The sequence below is a fragment of the Loxodonta africana genome, chromosome 21 (genome assembly GCF_030014295.1).
Source record: "Loxodonta africana isolate mLoxAfr1 chromosome 21, mLoxAfr1.hap2, whole genome shotgun sequence".
NCBI lineage: Eukaryota > Metazoa > Chordata > Mammalia > Proboscidea > Elephantidae > Loxodonta > Loxodonta africana.
The window spans coordinates 16,813,402-16,830,696 of NC_087362.1; the positions used below are offsets into that span (position 1 = coordinate 16,813,402).

At 37.4% G+C, this 17,295-nt stretch overlaps 1 pseudogene; it reads left to right on the plus strand.

Moving 5' to 3' along the window:
• The first annotated feature begins 16,106 nt into the window (after window positions 1-16,106).
• On the plus strand, window positions 16,107-16,668 carry LOC111752184 (transcription elongation factor 1 homolog; annotated as a pseudogene).
• The last annotated feature ends 627 nt before the right edge of the window (window positions 16,669-17,295 follow it).

Consider the following 17,295-nt stretch of genomic DNA (forward strand, 5'->3'; position numbering starts at 1 on the left):
ACATGGTTGAAATACGTGTCTTATTGTTTGTTTTATAGGCCTGTCTAATCTTTGGCTGAAGGGTGAACTCAGAAGTGACTTCAGTGCTGAGTAAAAAGTGTGCCTGAGGGCCTTCAGTCTCTGCTAGACCAATAAGCCTGGCCTTTTTTTGTGAGTTTGAATTTTGTTCTACATTTTTCTCCTGCTCTGCCTGGGACCCCCTATTTCGATTCCTGTCATAGCAGTTGGTGGTGGTAGCGGAGCACCATGTGTTTGTTCTGGCCTCAGCCTGGTGAAGGCTGTGGTACTTGTGGTCCATTAGTCCTGTGGATTAATCTTTCCCTTTTGTCTTTGATTTTCTTCAATCTCATTTGCTCCAGACGGGGTAGGACCAGTAGAAGTATCTTCGATGGCCACTCACAACCAAGGCTGTAAGTCTTTATGGGAGTAGTCTGCCACATCTTTCTCAGGCCTAGCGGAGGGTGAGTTTGAACTGCTGATCTTTCGGTTGGCAGCTGAGTGCTTTAACCACTGCGCCATGATGACTTTCTTCAAAAATCAATCTTTTTTAGTAAATCAAAGGGTTGTGCAACCACCATATTTAGTTTTCCAAATATGTCTATCATCCTAAGACATTCCCTGTGCTCATTTGCAGACAATCCCACTCCCACCACAGCCCCACGCAACCATTCATTTGATCTCTGACTGTATGGAAGTACTTTCCTGGTCACTTCATATAAATGGAATCATACAGTGAAAACTCCTGTGCCTGGCTTTGTTCACTTAGCATAACGTTTTGTTCTCAGGGGTTCGTCCACTGGGTAGTATGTATCAGTTGTTTGTGGGTAGTATGTATCAGTTGTTTGTATATTTATTTATTTCTAAATAGTATTCCATTGTACAAATATAGCATATTTTGTTTATCAGTTCACAAACTGATAGACATTTGCTTTTTTTTCAGTTTTTGCCTACTATAAATAACGATGCTAAGATCCTTTATGGACAAATCTTTGTGTAGACACTTATTTTCATTTCTCTTGGTAGATACCCTGGAGTGTAATTGCCAAGTTGTATGAATAGGTTTGTGCATAACTTTTTGCGAACTGCCAAGCTGATTTCCAAAGTGATTGTTTCATTTCATATTCCCTTCAGCAATATATGAGGGTTTAAGTTTTTCCACATCCTTGCAAAGAGTTGGTATCACATTTTTTTTTTATCATGATGTGATTATTGTGATTATTATAGTAATTCTAAGTGGATGTTAGTGCATCTCATTGTCATTTTAATTTGCAGTTCTGTAACTGCTCAGAATGTTTTCATGTGCTTATTAGCCTTTCATACATTGGTGAGATATCTATTCAAATCTTTTGACATTTTTTAAGTTGTCTTGCCTTCTTGGTATTGAATTGTTGGAGTCTTAAAAAAAAAAATTTTTTTTTTTTTTTTTTACATATGGATTCAAGACCTTTTCATTAATTTTTATAGTAGAATTGTATTCTTGGGGAAGCAACTAATTTTCATCAGAACTAAATGATGGAAATCTACTCCTATATATTCTTTACCAAAAATCTTTGAAGATTAGGTAAAAAAAAAAACTTTGAAAGTAATTATTATTAATATACCTTAGAGAATCTGACAGTCACAACCGAAGATGTCTTTCTAAGAGTTATGACTAACTTTGCAAATATACTTTTATTTCATTACTATTTTTATTATATTTTATTGCTAAAATTAAGAATAAATTCAGTTCTGGATACTACAGACTTTTAAAAGGTTGATCTTTAGCTACCAAACTCTCAAAAATTTCATGTCTATTTTCCTAAATCTCCAGAATAAGCTCAGTATGCTCTTGCCAGAAACTGCCAAATTCCACCTTACTTAAGTTTTAAACACAACACTATCGTGTAAGTTTCTAAGTAATACTGACACAGGGTGATGGCTGCACAGTGGACTAAACTCTGCCTGAGTTATTCACTCCCACCGCTTTCAGAGAGGTACATGTAAGCAAGCTTTTATTTTCCTTCTAAAACTGCGCTGCCTCCATCCCTTCCTTCAGTATATGTGTCTTTTCCCCTCATCTACTTCCACAGAATTCTAAATTTCACACTGAATACTAATTAAAACTCTAAGTTTAAGACACAGAAAGTACTTGTAACATGCATTTGGTTGAAAATCACTAACTATAAAGATAGTCCAGGAGGTCAAAATATATCTTACCAGGTCTAATGGACCACATCTACCAGGGCTTCCACCAGACTGAGTCCGACACAACTAGATGGTGCCTGGCTGCCACCACTGACTGCTCTGACAGGGATCCCCCTAGAAGGTCCAGGATGGAGCTAGAGAAAAATGTAGAACAAAATTCTAACTCAAAAAGAAAGACCAGACTTGCTGGACTGACAGAGACTGGAGAAGCCCTGAGAGTATGGCCCCCAGACACCTTTTCTGCTCAATAATGAAGTCACTCCTGAGGTTCACCCTTCGGCCAAAGATTGGAAAGGGCCATAAAACAAAATGAGACTAAAGGGGCACACCAGCCCAGGAGCAAGGACCAGAAGGCAGGAGAGGATAGGAAAGCTGGTGTAGGGAACCCAAGCTTGAGAAGGGAGAGTGTTGACATGCCACGGAGTTGTTAATGAATGTCACAAAACAATATGTATACTAACTGTTTAATGAGAAACTAGTTTGTACTGTAAACCTTCATCTAAAGTATAATTATATGTGTGTGTGTGTGTATATATATATATCACCATATAAGAAGCATAGCTTTGCTTAATGCCAAGAGCTGTCAGTTCACTGACTGCAGCACTCACCACTTCCTGAACTTCAATTCCTCTTGGCTCAGATGTGCCATTTTCTTAATTTTAATGTCCCTCTCATTATCCCTTTCATGACTCATGGGATATGTGGCATCCCACCCACTTTTTATGCCTCTGGAGTTCTTTGGGAGTATACTTTTCCTGCTGAAAGCATTTGTTTTGCTTCAGTGGAGAGTTGTGCAATGGTGAAGGGCAAAAGAAACATTTGTTAAAGCAAAATAACTGGGGTATTAGGCAAAATCAGAGAGGCCTCATTTACCTCAGTGGAAGGTGCCCCACAATAAAGCCTGCTACCCAAGACAGGTAGTATCGATAGGCTTCCACAAATCATGTCTTTTAATGTGTTTTCACATATTTCTCAAAATCTATATTACCAACCAAAAATTTAAACACATTCAATTACTCAGCATGTATTCCACTACTGAATATACATGGTAACAAGAAAAAATTCAAAGCATAAAGTAACTGGGCCTTGAAAGGATTATATTATGCACTACTTCTTGCAACTCTATTTCTCAGATTATTCTCATTATAATCCAATGATGTTCTAATCTCTTTCTTCTCAAAATCACCCAGAATTTTTAAAGAAATGGATGTTCACCTACTGTATTAGAACCCTATACATCTCTCATTCTACCCTTGATTTAATTTCAGACACTAAGAAAGTGACTTAATAGTATTATTTTACAAGCCAATCAATACTACAGTTAGCTTTCTGTCTATTTTTAACTAGAACTATGCCCTCTTTTTCATCTCCAGAGATTCCGAAAGTCAAGGCAACCTGACTTACTCTCTGGTGTTGTAGCCTCTGAAGTTTAAGTATTGTCTCCTGACATATGCAATTCCAGGTTAGTATCATACCAAATGAAACTAGGGAGTCTCATGCCATAAAGCATCTACAATCATACATCCCAGCCATTTGAAGATGACCATCACTGAGCTTCCCAGAGATTCCCTTGTACCCTCACCAGTGAAGAGAGTGGAGCCCAGTTAGGTTGTTTTCAGTAATAAAGTTGTTATATATTTTTGTTGTTGTTAGGTGCCATTGAGTCGGTTCTAACTGATAGCAACTCGATGTACAAGAGAATGAAATCCTGCCCAATCTTGTGCAATCCTGACAATAATTGCTGTGTTTGAGCCCATTGTTGCAGCCACTGTGTCAATCCATCTAATCCAGGGTCTTACTCTTTTTTGCTGACCCTCTACCTTACCAAGCATGATGTCCTTCTCCAGGGAATAGCCCCTCCTGATTACATGTCCAAAGTAGCTGAGATGAAATCTTGCCATCTCTTTAATTCCAAGGAGTACTCTGGCAGTACTTCCTCCAAGACAGATTTGTTCTTTCTTCTGGAAGTCCATGGTATATTCAATATTCTTTGCCAGCACCATAATTAAAAGGTATTGATTCTCCCTTGGCCTTCCTTATTCATTGTCCAGCTTTTGCATGTGTATAATGCGATTGAAAGCATCATAGGTTGGGTCAGGTGCACCTTACTGTTCAAGGTGATATCTTTGATTTTTAACACTTTAAAGAGGTCATTTGCAGCAGATTTGCCCAATGCAATATGTCATTTGATTTCTTGACTTCTGCTTCCATGGGTGTTGGTTGTAGATACAAGTAAAACGAAATCCTTGACTACTTCAGTATTTATCCATTTATCATGATGTTGGTTATTGGTCCAGTTGTAAGGATTTTTGTTTATTTTGCAGTGTAATCCATACTGAACTACTGAACGCTGTGGTCTTTGATCATCAGTAAGTGCCTCAAGTCCTCACTTTCAGCAAGCAAGGTTGTGTCATCTGCATATTGCCTATTTTTAATAAGCCTTCCACTAATCTTGATGCCACATTCTTCTACATATAGTCCAGCTTTCCAGATTATTTGCTTAGCATACAGATTGAATAAGTATGATGGAAGGATATAACCCTGAAGCACACCTTTCCTGATTTTAAGCCCCTCAGTATCCCCTTGTTCTATTTGAATGGCTGCCTCTGGTCTATGTATAGATTCCTCATGAGCACAATTAAGTGTTCTGAAATTCCCATTCTTTACAATGGTATTAGTAGTATGACTATGTTATGACTATGACTTTGCATAGTCAATAAAACACAGGTAAACATCTTTCTGGAATTTTCTGCTTTCAGCCAAGGTCCATCTGACATCAGCAATGATATCCCTCATTCCATGCCCTCTTCTGAATCTGGCTTAAATTTCTGGAATTCCTTGTCAATGTACTGCTGCAGTGGATTGTTATATATACATTAACGTATTTATTTATATATATAAACCAGTTGCCATTGTGTTGATCCCAACTCAAAGCAACCCTATAGGACAGAGTAGAACTGCCTCTTAGGTTTCCAAGGAGCACTTGGTGGATTTGAACTGCGAACTTATTGGTTAGCAGCTGTAACTCTTAACCACTACCCCATCAGGGTGTCCTTTTATAAAAATAAATATATATATGTGTGTGTTTATATATTTTATATATATAGACATATATACATATTAACATATATATTATGTAACATATTAACATATATATTATATATATAAATATATATATTTCTTGCTTTTTTTTGAAAGTTAAAATAAGTCAAATGTAGTCTCTGGGACTACATTTTAGTCTCTCATCACTGACCATTAAGAACACTAACCAATCAGTTCTGGTGTATTCTATATAGATTCCAGTAATAAGTCAATTGCTCTCTTATATTTGCTGGTACACTTAGTTATTTTTTTTTTTTTTTCTGGTTCCATGTTATCATTTTATTAAACAAATAAGAAAAGAAACATCCAAAATCATTCAATGTCAAAGTCTTTGAAACCAAGTTAATATCAGTCATCAAAAATATTTTTATGACTGAATACAATCATATAATCCAGTTTATTATATGTCCTGCATCCTTTACTTCTAAATGAAAGCTTTTGTTCAAAGCTTTTTTTTGTTGTTTTCTTGTTTTTGATCATGCTAGCATTATTTAAAGGCTGATTATAATAATTTCTATTTGAAGAGCATTCACAGAAAATCTTCATAAGAGCTATAAAATATCTCATTACATTAGAGTTATATGGCACTTTTTAAGTCTAATAATATATCATCTCTTTCCCTTCTCCTTATTTTATCTCCTCATTGCCCAAATTCATACCCTAATATGACTGATCACAGTTTAGATGAGTTCTGGAATTATAAAGGCTGGAATCTCTACGATAATATCAGCTTGTTTGGTAAGAAATGAAGGAGAATCACCTTGGAACTAAGGTGAACATTTATCAGAGGAGAAAAAAAAGGAAATGTGAATGTGTATGACTTGTTCTTTTTTTAATTCTCTATTATACATGTATGCATGGGTGATAAAGTGCTCAGAGGATTAGCAATGTCCAGGGAGATCTGTGGTACTGAACTGTTATGGATTTACAATAGAAAGATCTCTATGTCAAACAAAGTCAAAATTGTTCTTTTCAGAAATGAAAATGTTGTACTCCTAATTTGAATTTTATCTTTTTTTAAGGTGAATGGAGAAAATAATTGGAAATAGTTCATAAAATGATATTAATAATGGAAAACTTTTTGAGAATAAAAAATATTAATAATGGAAAACTTTTTGAGAATAATCACATGCAAATTAGTGGTTTGGGACTTATAGTGACAGTGAGTTTTTGTACATGTAATAGTATGGTGGAGGGGTTTAACCTTGCATGTATTCATTCTATGTTAGGTGGATGACTGTCATGGTTACTGTCTTAGTCATCTAGTGCTGCTATAACAGAAATACCACAAGTGGGTGGCTTTAACAAAGAGAATTTATTTTCTCACAGTCCAGTAAGCTAGAAGTCTTAATTCAGGGCGCCGGCTCCAGGGGAAGGCTTTCTCTATCTCTCAGCTCTGGAGGAAGGTCCTTGTCGTCAGTCTTCCCTTCGTCTGGGAGCATCTCAGCACAGGAACCTCAGGCCCAAAGGACGCACTCTGTTCCCTGCACTGCTTTCTTGGTGTTGTGAGGTCCCCACTCTCTGTTCACTTCCCTTTCCTTTTCATCTCTTGAGGGATAAAAGGTGGTGGTGCAGGCCACACCCCAGGGAAACTCCCTTTACATTGGATCAGAGATGTGACCTGGGTAAGGCTGGTGTTACAATCCCACCCTAAGCCTCTTTAACATAAAATTACAATCACAAAATGGAGGACAACCACACACTACTGGGAATCATGGCCTAACCAAGTTAATACACACACTTTTGGGGGGACCTAATTCAGTCCAAGACAATTATAGTCCTAATTATGCTTCTTATTTTGTTTCAATGCCTGTATGGGTCACAGTTTGTGTTATGCACTTTAAAACCAAAAAACCTGTTGCCCTGGAGTCATTTCCAAATCATAGCCACCCTATAGGACAGAGTAGAGCCACCCTTGTGGGGCTCCAAGGAGCAGCTGGTATATTCGAACAGCTGACCTTTTGGTTAGCAGCCAAGCTCTTAACCATTGCACTTTAGGGGATACAAAATAACAACAGAAAATCATGCTTTTTAACTTACTATTTCCTGAAGGAGATAAGGCATGTACATGAGTAAGTACAATATCTGCTATTAAAAATTACTGTCCTCTTTGTAAAATTTTATAAAATTTAGTTTGATAAAGAGATTGCCAGAAAAGTAAGAAATTAGTAGTTAACGGGAATATTGGTTTGCTATAGGGTCGCTATGAGTCCGAATCGACTCGACAGCACTGGTTTTTGGTTTTGGTCTATAACATAATGTTAATCAATAATATTGCATTTTACCTGGGGCCTCTCACATACCCAAAAGTGTAATAACTCTTTAAGTACATTTTCTACTTGGCACAATTTTAAGAAGAGAGTATCACTTTGATCTTCATTCAATAAATGAGAATATGCTTTTAGAAATGTTAAGTATATGCCTGAAATGGAGCAAACTGTGTCCCCCAAAATTTACAATGAAGTCTTAACCCCTGGTACCTGTGAGCATGACCATGATTGGAAATAGGGTCTTTGAAAATGTTATTATTAAATTAGCATGAGGTCATACTGGAGTAGAGTGGGTCCTAGTCCAATGAGAGCAGTGTCCTACAGAAGAGGAGAAACAGACAATCAGAGGGAAGATGGCTGCATAGAGGTGAAGTCCTACTTCAGCTGCCAGCCAAGGCACACCTAGGGCTATCAGAAACAGGGAGAGACAAGAAAGGATCTTTCCCTAGTGCCTTTGGAGAGAACTTGTCTCTGTAGACACCTGAATTCAGACTACTAGCCTCCAGAACTGTGAAACTATAGACTTCTCTTGTTAAGCCACTCAATTTGTGGCCCTAGAAAACTAATACAATGCCCAAATAAGATAAGCAGTTGTTGAGTGAAAATGGTGAGACTTTGGCTTAGTAAGGATAAAAAAAGAAAAAAAATAGCACCCCAAATATCAGTGGTTTGACACAATATAGTTTTTTTTTTTTTTCCTCTTTCATTTAAGGTCCAGTATGAATTCACTGTTGGGAGTCAGCATTAGTGCAATTTTGATTCAGGAAACTAGCTCTCCATTTTGCAATTAGCCTTTACCCAAAACCAAAAAAAAAAACCATTGCCATCCAGTCGATTCCAACTCATAGAGACCCCATAGGACAGAGTAGAACTGCTCCACACGGTTTCCAAGGAGCACCTGATGGATTCAAACTGCTGAGCTTTTGGTTAGCAGCTGTAGCTCTCAACCCCTATGCCACCAGAAGGGCCTTAGAATTTTCTCCATCCAGTGGCAAAAGAAAAAAACATAAATGTACATGTCGAACCCATTTTTTTAAAAATTTTCCAGCCAGAAAATGAACAAGATTCTTCTAATTTTATTATATTAACTGCACTAATATAATGGCCACACCTGGTTCCATTGAAGAGACGAGTCTGGTAAGCCACCTACAGAAATAACAGCACACTATAGCTCAGCTGCTGACCAAAAGCTGAGCAGTTCGAATCCACCAGCCACTCCTCAGAAACCCTATGGGGCAGTTCTACTCTGTACTATAGGTTCGCCATGAGTCGCAATCAACGCCACGGCAAAGGGTTTGGGTTTTTTGGTGTAGAAGGCAGAGGAGAAATTATTGGTAGGTAGTTATTTATCTCCAACAGACTCCTAATGCCTTTTTCTTTCTGCTTTTCTGCACTATCGCCAATAAATGATATGCAAATGCTCCTTATGTTGGTGTTTAAATATTTTACTCAGTAAGAAAAATTTAGCCTACGGATGTTTAACTGCAATTCATTAATTGCACACTGTGATATTATAAAGTCTCAGGAGTAATATTTGATACAGTAGATATATTTAACTTCACATGAACATTCATAACTCCTCCCACTATGATATAATATCCTAATAGTTTTATTGAGTCATATCAATTTTTCAGTTTCTAGAATTAAAAAAAAAACTTTCTCATCCTTAGCATTTGTCCTAAACCAAAAAAAAAAAAAACAACAAAGCCAGTGCCGTCCAGTCAATTCCGACTCATAGCGACCCTAAAGGACAGAGTAGAACTGCCCCCATAGAGTTTCCAAGGAGCACCTGGCAGATTCGAACTGCCGACCCTTTGGTTTGCAGCTGTAGCACTTAACCACTACACCACCAGGGCATTTGTCCTAGTAGATAAAAGCTCTGCTTGCCTTTGCAACCAGGTACATTCTCTTTTAATCGTTCTAAAATCAATAAAATTCTAAAATATACTACCAATGACATTAATGGCTTGGGTATTCTTACTTTTAATTTTGTTGGACATTTTGTATCAGTAAGTTAAGTGAACCAGATTTTGTTATTTTCTGCCAGCATTTGCTAAGTACAGTCTATGTATTTGTGTTAACCAATTAAAAAAAAAAACTAACTCATATTTTAAATTTAATTAAGTATAAGAGTTTTCTTCAAAGTATTTAAACATAGGGAAAATATAAGAATGTACTAGAAGATTATACTCTGAAATCATATTTGATAAAACTTTATTTCCTTTATCTATCACATAATCAGGAGTCCTGGTGGCATAGTGGTTAAGAGCTCATCTGCTAACCAAAAGGTTGAGCTAGCCTGCTAACCAAAATGTTGGCAGTTTGAATCCACCAGCCTCTTCCTGGCAACCCTATGAGGCAATTCTTCTCTGTCCTATATTGTCGTTATGAGCTTTTTTTTTAATTTATAAGAAATGATAATTTTATTAATTTCAATATATGTGGAAAAATTAACAATATAAGTATTGAACATTTTTAATATTACACATCTTTATGAGAAAATAGAGTTGCCATTATTATATAACTAAATAATTTTAACAGGTAAACATCTTTCTGGTATTCTCTGCTTTCACCCAGGATCCATCTCACACCAGCAGTGACAAGCCTCGTTTCACTTCCACTCCTAAATCTGGCTTGAACTTCTGGTATTTCCCTGTTGATGTATTGCTGCAACCACTTTTGAATGATCTTCAGCAAAATTTTTCTTGCGTGTGATATTAATGATATTTTCAATAATTTCTGCATTCTGATGGATCGCCTGTCCTTAGAATGGATCTCTTCCTGTCTGTTGGCCAGGTAGCTGTCTTCCAAATTTCTAGAAGTAGATGAGTGAGCATCTTCAGTATTATGTCCATTTGCTGGAACATCTCAATTGGTATTCCATCAATTACCAGAGCCTCGTTTTTCACCAGTGCCTTCAGTGCAGGTTGGTCTTCTTCCTTCAGTGCTATCTGTTTTTGATTCTACGCTATCTCCTGAAATTGGTGAATGTTGACCAATTCTTTTTGGTACAGTGATTCTGTGTATTCCTTGCATCTTTTCTTGATGCATCATTCCAAATTTTGTCCATAGAATCCTTCAGTATAGCACCTCAAGGCTTGAAGTTTTTCTTCAGTTCTTTCATCTTAAGAAATGCTGACTGTGTTCTTCCCTTTTGGTTTCCTATCCCCAGGTCTTTGCACATTTCATTATAATACTTTGTCTTCTCGAGCTACCCTTTGAAATCTTCTGTGATTATTTCTTCTGTTCACTTTAAATACTCTTTGTTCAAGAGCAAGTTTCAGAGTCTTTTCCGATATTCATTTTGGTCTTTTCTTTCTTCCCTGTCTTTTTAATGACCCTTTGCATTCTTCATGTATGATGTTCTTCATGTCACCCCACAACTCATCGGGTCTTGGGTTATTAGCCTTCAAGGCATTAACTCCATTCTTGAGATGGTCTCTAAATTCAAGTGAGATATACTTAAGTTTGTGCTTTGGCTCTTGTGGCCTTGGTTTAATTTTTTCAGCTTCAACTTGAACTTGCATGTGAGCAACTGATGGTCTGTCCCACAGTTGGCCCCCGGCCTTGTTCTGACTGATGTTATTGAGCCTCTCCATCATCTCTCTCCACAAATATAGTTGATTTGATTCCTATGTTTTCCATCAGGCAAGTTCCACTTATATAGTCACAGCTGATGTTATTGGTAAAAGATATTTCCAATGAACAAGTCATTGGTCTTGCAAAATTCTATGAAGAGATCTCTGGCATCTTTTCTATCACCAAGACCATATTTTCCAGCTACCAATCCTTTTTCCTTTTTTTCCAAGTTTCACATTACTATCACTGGTAATTATCAATGCATCTTCATTGGGTGTTTGATCAATTTTAGATTGCAGAAGTTGGTAAAAATCTTCAATTTTTCATCTTTGCTGTCTTGATTGAAACTAGAAAATACCAGAAAGATGTTTACCTGTATTTTATTGATGATGCAAAGACATTCAACTGTGTGGATCATAACAAATTATGGACAACATTGTGAAGAGTGGGAATTCCAGAACACTTAATTGTGCTCACGAGGAACCTGTACATAGATCAAGAAGAATGAGTCAAGCAGAACAAGGAGATACTGTATGGTTTAAAATCAAAAAAGCTGTGCATCAGGGTTGTATCCTTTCACCATACTTACTTAATCTGTATGCTGAGCAAATAATCAGAGAAACTGGACTTTATGAAAAGAATGGAGCATCGGGATTGGAGGAAGACTCATTAACAATCTTGCTTGCTGAAAGTGAAGAGGACTTGAAGCATTTACTAAAGAAAGCCAAAGACTACAGCCTTAAGTATGGATTACACCTCAACATAAAGAAAACAAAAATCCTCACAACTGGGCCAATAAGCAGCATCATGATAAACAGAGAAAAGAACTTGTCAAGGGTTTCATTTGACTTGGATACATAATTGGTGGCCATGGAAGCAGCAGTTAAGAAATCAAACATTGTATTGCATTGGACAAATTTGCTGCAAAAGACCTCCTTAAAGTGTGAATAGCAAAGATGTCACTTTGAGTACTAAGGTGTGCCTGACCCAAGCCATGATGTTTTCAATTGCCTCATATGCACGTGAAAGCTGGGCAATGAATAAGGAAGACCACAGAAGAATTGATGCCTTTGAATTGTGGTGTTGGTGAAGAATATTAATATACCATTGACTGCCAAAAGAAGGAACATATCTGCCTTTGAAGAAGTACAGCCAGAATGCTCCTTAGAAGCGAGAATGGCAAGACTACGTCTCACAAACTTTGGATATGTTATCATGAGTGACCAGTCTCTGGAGAAGGACATTACGCTTGGTAAAGCAGAGAATCAGTGAAAAAGACAAAGACCCTCAACAAGATGGATTAACAATTTGGCTGCAACAATGGGTTCAAGCATTGCAACAATGTTGAGGATGGTGCAGCACCAGTCAGTGTTTCATTCTATTGTATATAAGGTTGCTACGAGTTACAATCAACTGGACGGCTCCTAACAACAATACCAAAAACCCAGTGCTGTCGAGTCGATTCGACAACAATAAATAATTTTAAATTGTCAGTTTTTATTATATTTCAAGAAAACTTGTCTTGAATATATTGCATCCTAAAAGGCAACTAGTAAAGATCTTGGTTTGACTAAATTTATAGCTGGCCAAATTTTCAAACACCTGTGTGACTCTACAGTGACATGCACACCTAACAATGTAAATAATGACATACATGGCATACTCAACAGATCTTATTCAATGTCATAGGCTTTATTTCCCTAAACATTGCTCTTGAAAAAATTTCACTTCTGAATTTTTAGTACTAACCATTTCTGATTTATAATTCAACTATTCAATTATTTATTATTCAACTTATTTCATGTTGCCATGAAATAGTTGTTAAAAGGAAAAATATATTCCTAGTAAAAAGTATGTACCAGTAGATTTTCCTCATTTTGTTTCTTATGACATGCGAAAAATGGAGATAATTGCTTAAAATTTTGGCTATATGTAAATATAATATGAACCAGTGGAGGAAATTTGAGTACTAGAAAAAAAAAAAAAAGAAAGAAAGAAAATCATGTGACTGTTATAGACGAAAAGATTTATTTTAGGGAGTAATCGTGGGAGGAGAAGGACCTTTCCTGGTGCAGGTGAACAAGTTAGAGCCAAGGCCCTCAACTGGCAGAGATGGGGAAGGGGAGCTCATGGAGAGGTCATGAGGGTCTGTTGGCTCTGTGGAGCCACCATTCTGTGGGTCCCCAGCTGACCTGGTAGAGATGTGATTACTTGGGAAGAAAGCTGGATACAGAGAGAAGAATAAGAACATGCTGGAACTCACTGAATAATTCTGTGACTGCCTGTCACTGTATCTGATGATAAAGACCTTGACGGGGTAGTGACTGCTGCTGATTATGACCTCAAACATCTCATATAAGTTCTGAACTACTCAAACTCAGAAATATGCAGGAAAGGAAAATCTAGGAAAAGTGCTCAGTTCTTAAATAAGTTGACAAAAAAATTCAGCCCAGTGTTATGTTTAAGTGAGTAGAATGAAAGCTATTAATGATCCCATTTAAAATATTTGACCAATTAGATATGCTCTTCTTGGCTTTTAGGGAAATTAAGAAATCACTGATTTGAATTTTATGAATAAACTTCAGATAAGGACAATTTTTGAAACCTCAGGGTTGAATTATCTACTTCAGACTCATCCATTTGCTCTGTCATGCACTTTTCTTCCTCCCTAAAACATAGAACACTAGAAAAATACTGGGCTTATGGAAAGTTTGAAAGATTTCTAAAATATAAATTTTAAATAATCTTATTTTTTCAGATTGTTACACTTAAAAGCATAAACTAAATGATAACCTCATTAAGTGAACTTTAATAAAATAGCCAAATCTCTGCACAGTCTAGATGTTTGAAGTTCATATTTTCTGCTTCATTCTTCTGCTTTTTTAATCTTAACTTTCCATAGTTATATAATACTAATAATTATGATCCAATAAGTACCCATTTAATTAGTTATATTAATAAAAATGCTCTAAAATATGTATTTGTGGGCCTTTTTTTAACTTAAATGTATATACAGAATTCTCAAAAAATCATTTATAGCTTCTTTATCTATGCTCACCCTCAAAATGACCTCATCTAATCTTATGTCTTTAACAATCATCTACATTAAATACCATATATGGTTTCTCCCATGGCCATTACAATCTTATATCCAAATACCTATTTGACACCTCCATTTGGCTACCTAGGAAGTATCTTAAATGGAGCTTATCTGAGACAGATACCATGTCCTCACCCCAACACTGCACCTGGTCTTTCCTCTCTCTCCCCACTAAGTAAACAATCCAACATTAAACCCAGTTGCTCTAGCAAAAACCTATTTATCATCCATGGATTCTCTTATTTCTTGCATCGCACATTCAATAAATCAGCCAAGCTTTTGACTCCTCCAACATATATCTTAAATGAGACTGCAGCCTAAGCCATCTCATTTTCGCCAAAATACTGCAAAGCCTCCTCACAGGTTTCCCTGATTCCATGTCTATTCTCATATAGTTAATACTCCGTATTAACTCTTTCAAAATGCTAATCAGGTTAACCTTTTCAAAATGCTAATCAGATTATATCATTTTCCTTCTCTAAACCAAAAATATCACCAGCAAAAAAAATCAAATACCACTCCATGTTCCATGTCTACAGACATGAACTCACACACTTACTTCAATCTCTGCTAACTCTGGTTAGCATGCTGTCCACCTGCAAAGATAGATACCTCCTCAGAGCACTGACATTTACCTTTTACTCTCTCTGTAATGTTCTTTCACTGGCTACATCTCTTAATTCATTTATATCTCTGCTAAAATTCACACCGTCTTCTTGACCTCCTCGACAAACTTACGTAAAAGATTCCTTCCTATTGCATTGTCCTCGTGACTTCATATCTTCTTCCTTTGCTCTCTTTCCTTACTTTATTTATGCACTTGTTCATTTATTTTATGGTTCTCAACTAGTATCTATGCTTCTTGATTGCATAGACTTCTCTTGTTTGATTCACCTGTATATCATCAAAACTGTGAACAATTTTTAAAATTTAGTATATATGGAAACCCTGGTGGCATAGTGGTTAAGTGCTATGGGTGCTAACCAAAGGGTCAGCAGTTTGAATCTGCCAAGTGCCCCTTGGAAACTCTATGGGGCAGTTCTACTCTGTCCTATAGGTCACTATGCATTGGAATCCACTCGACAGTGCTGGGTGTTTTGTTTTTTTTTTGGGGGGGGGGGGAGTTGGGATATATATATATAAAGTCTGTTTAAAATTTTTTAACTGATACTGACATTTAAAAGACATTTCAGAAGGAACTGACTATCTGAAGCAAACATCTGCTGAGGAATCTCAGTTGCTTATACTACATATAGTATTTTGGTTTCCTAAACAAATCAAAAGCAAAAATATTTTGCATACAGCATTAACCAATTTTGATCCACTTTAAAGATAAAAGGGCATATAGTTTATGTATTTATACTTATTTTTTTACTATTATTTATACTTGCTATGTATATTGTTATTTTTTTCATTCACAAAACGCTTTTACATTCTATGTCAAGTTGTGAAAAGATGAAAGTCACATAAGAAAGTCTGTGCCAAATTCCTTTTTCTCCTAACCATTCTTTCTATTAACCCATTTTTCCCCCTATACTTGGATATATTTCCATGGCATCTATATTTGCTCAAGATCTCTGCCATATTTATAGAGTAACTAGCTAAACTAACTCATTGCCATTGAGTGGATTCTGACTTGTAGTGACCCTATAGGACAGAGAAGAACTGCCCCATAGTGTTCCCAAGGCTGTAATCTTTACAGAAGCAGACTGTCACATCTTTCTCCCACAGAGTGGCTGGTGGGTCTCAACTACCGACTTTTCACCAGCAGCCAAGCACTCAGTTATTGCCTTCAGGTTTCTATATTTATAGAATAAAGACCTGAATTTAAAAAATATGTATATGGATTGTTATGGCATGCCAGAGGAAGGAGAACCTGAGTTCAGAATCAAAAGAAACATTCTGTGTAGGTCTTTCTTGAAAGGTGACAACATTTCTACAGGCATAAATGGTAGCAGCAGAGTGTCAATTAGTGTGTTACATTAAACCAAAGAACAGATATTAGCAAAAACTTTGTGATATAATGTAGACAATTAAAAATTAATATGGAGTAGTTGATTGGGTAATGGACGATGTATTGGGAATATAGATAAATCTAAAATGGAGAGAAGAGTTTAACCATTTTATACTGTTAAAAATGCCTTTTGTTCCAATGAGGGAAGATGAGTGTGGGTTCACCCTACTGGGAATATGAGAAGCAGACAGTCAAAATGGAAGCCCCCCCCCAAAATAAGGTGACAGGCACCCTAGAGAACCCAGTTCACCTGCACCTTCTGCAACCACTAGAAGTCTACTGACATGAAAATGGATCATGCCAGCAACACCAGAGTCATCTCTTGTAGCATGTGCCTAGAGGAATTCCAGATGCCCACCACATATCTCTCAGAACCAGTGGACATAATAGAGCATTGGATAGGTGCCTGTGAGGTGTGACCACTAGCCAATAGCAGTGAAGAGGACCCAACTCTCACATCCACCTACTGGGTACCAAATCAGAGACATTCCAGGGGTCCTGATATGGGTCCAGGGCTGTCTCAGCCATCTGTAGATGTGAAGTGGATGTGGGTGTGAGTGCGTGTGGCTGCAAGCTTGTCTAAGGGTGGCCATGAGTGTGTGTGTGTGTGTGTGTGTGTGTGTGTGTGTGTGCTGGTGGTCATGGGGTGGAGTTAAGTGGTTGCTGGGGCTGAGGGACCTGAACTGTCCTCACTTGGTTTAAAAGTCTTTGACTTGAGCCCTTCTCCCAGTCACTAACCCTCCCTGGCTTTGGGGCCTTGGCTCTTCCTTCCTGACATCCCTGGGTGCGAGCAAGCCTGGAGGAGGCTGCAGCATGGACCACTCCAGCTTCTCCTTACCCATATCACCAGCATCTTGCCCATTTGAACTTGTCTTCCCACTGTCTTTCCTTGCCTTCCAATGCCTGAGACCTGGGGTTTTGAAGCCACAGTCCCACAGGCCCCTTGGCTCCTCCTTGGCAGGGGTCCAACTACCCCTGTTAAGGGGGAGGCTCTGTTTCATGTTTAGTTGTTTTTGTAGAGGAGGAAAGGGCTGGGTAGGGAGCAG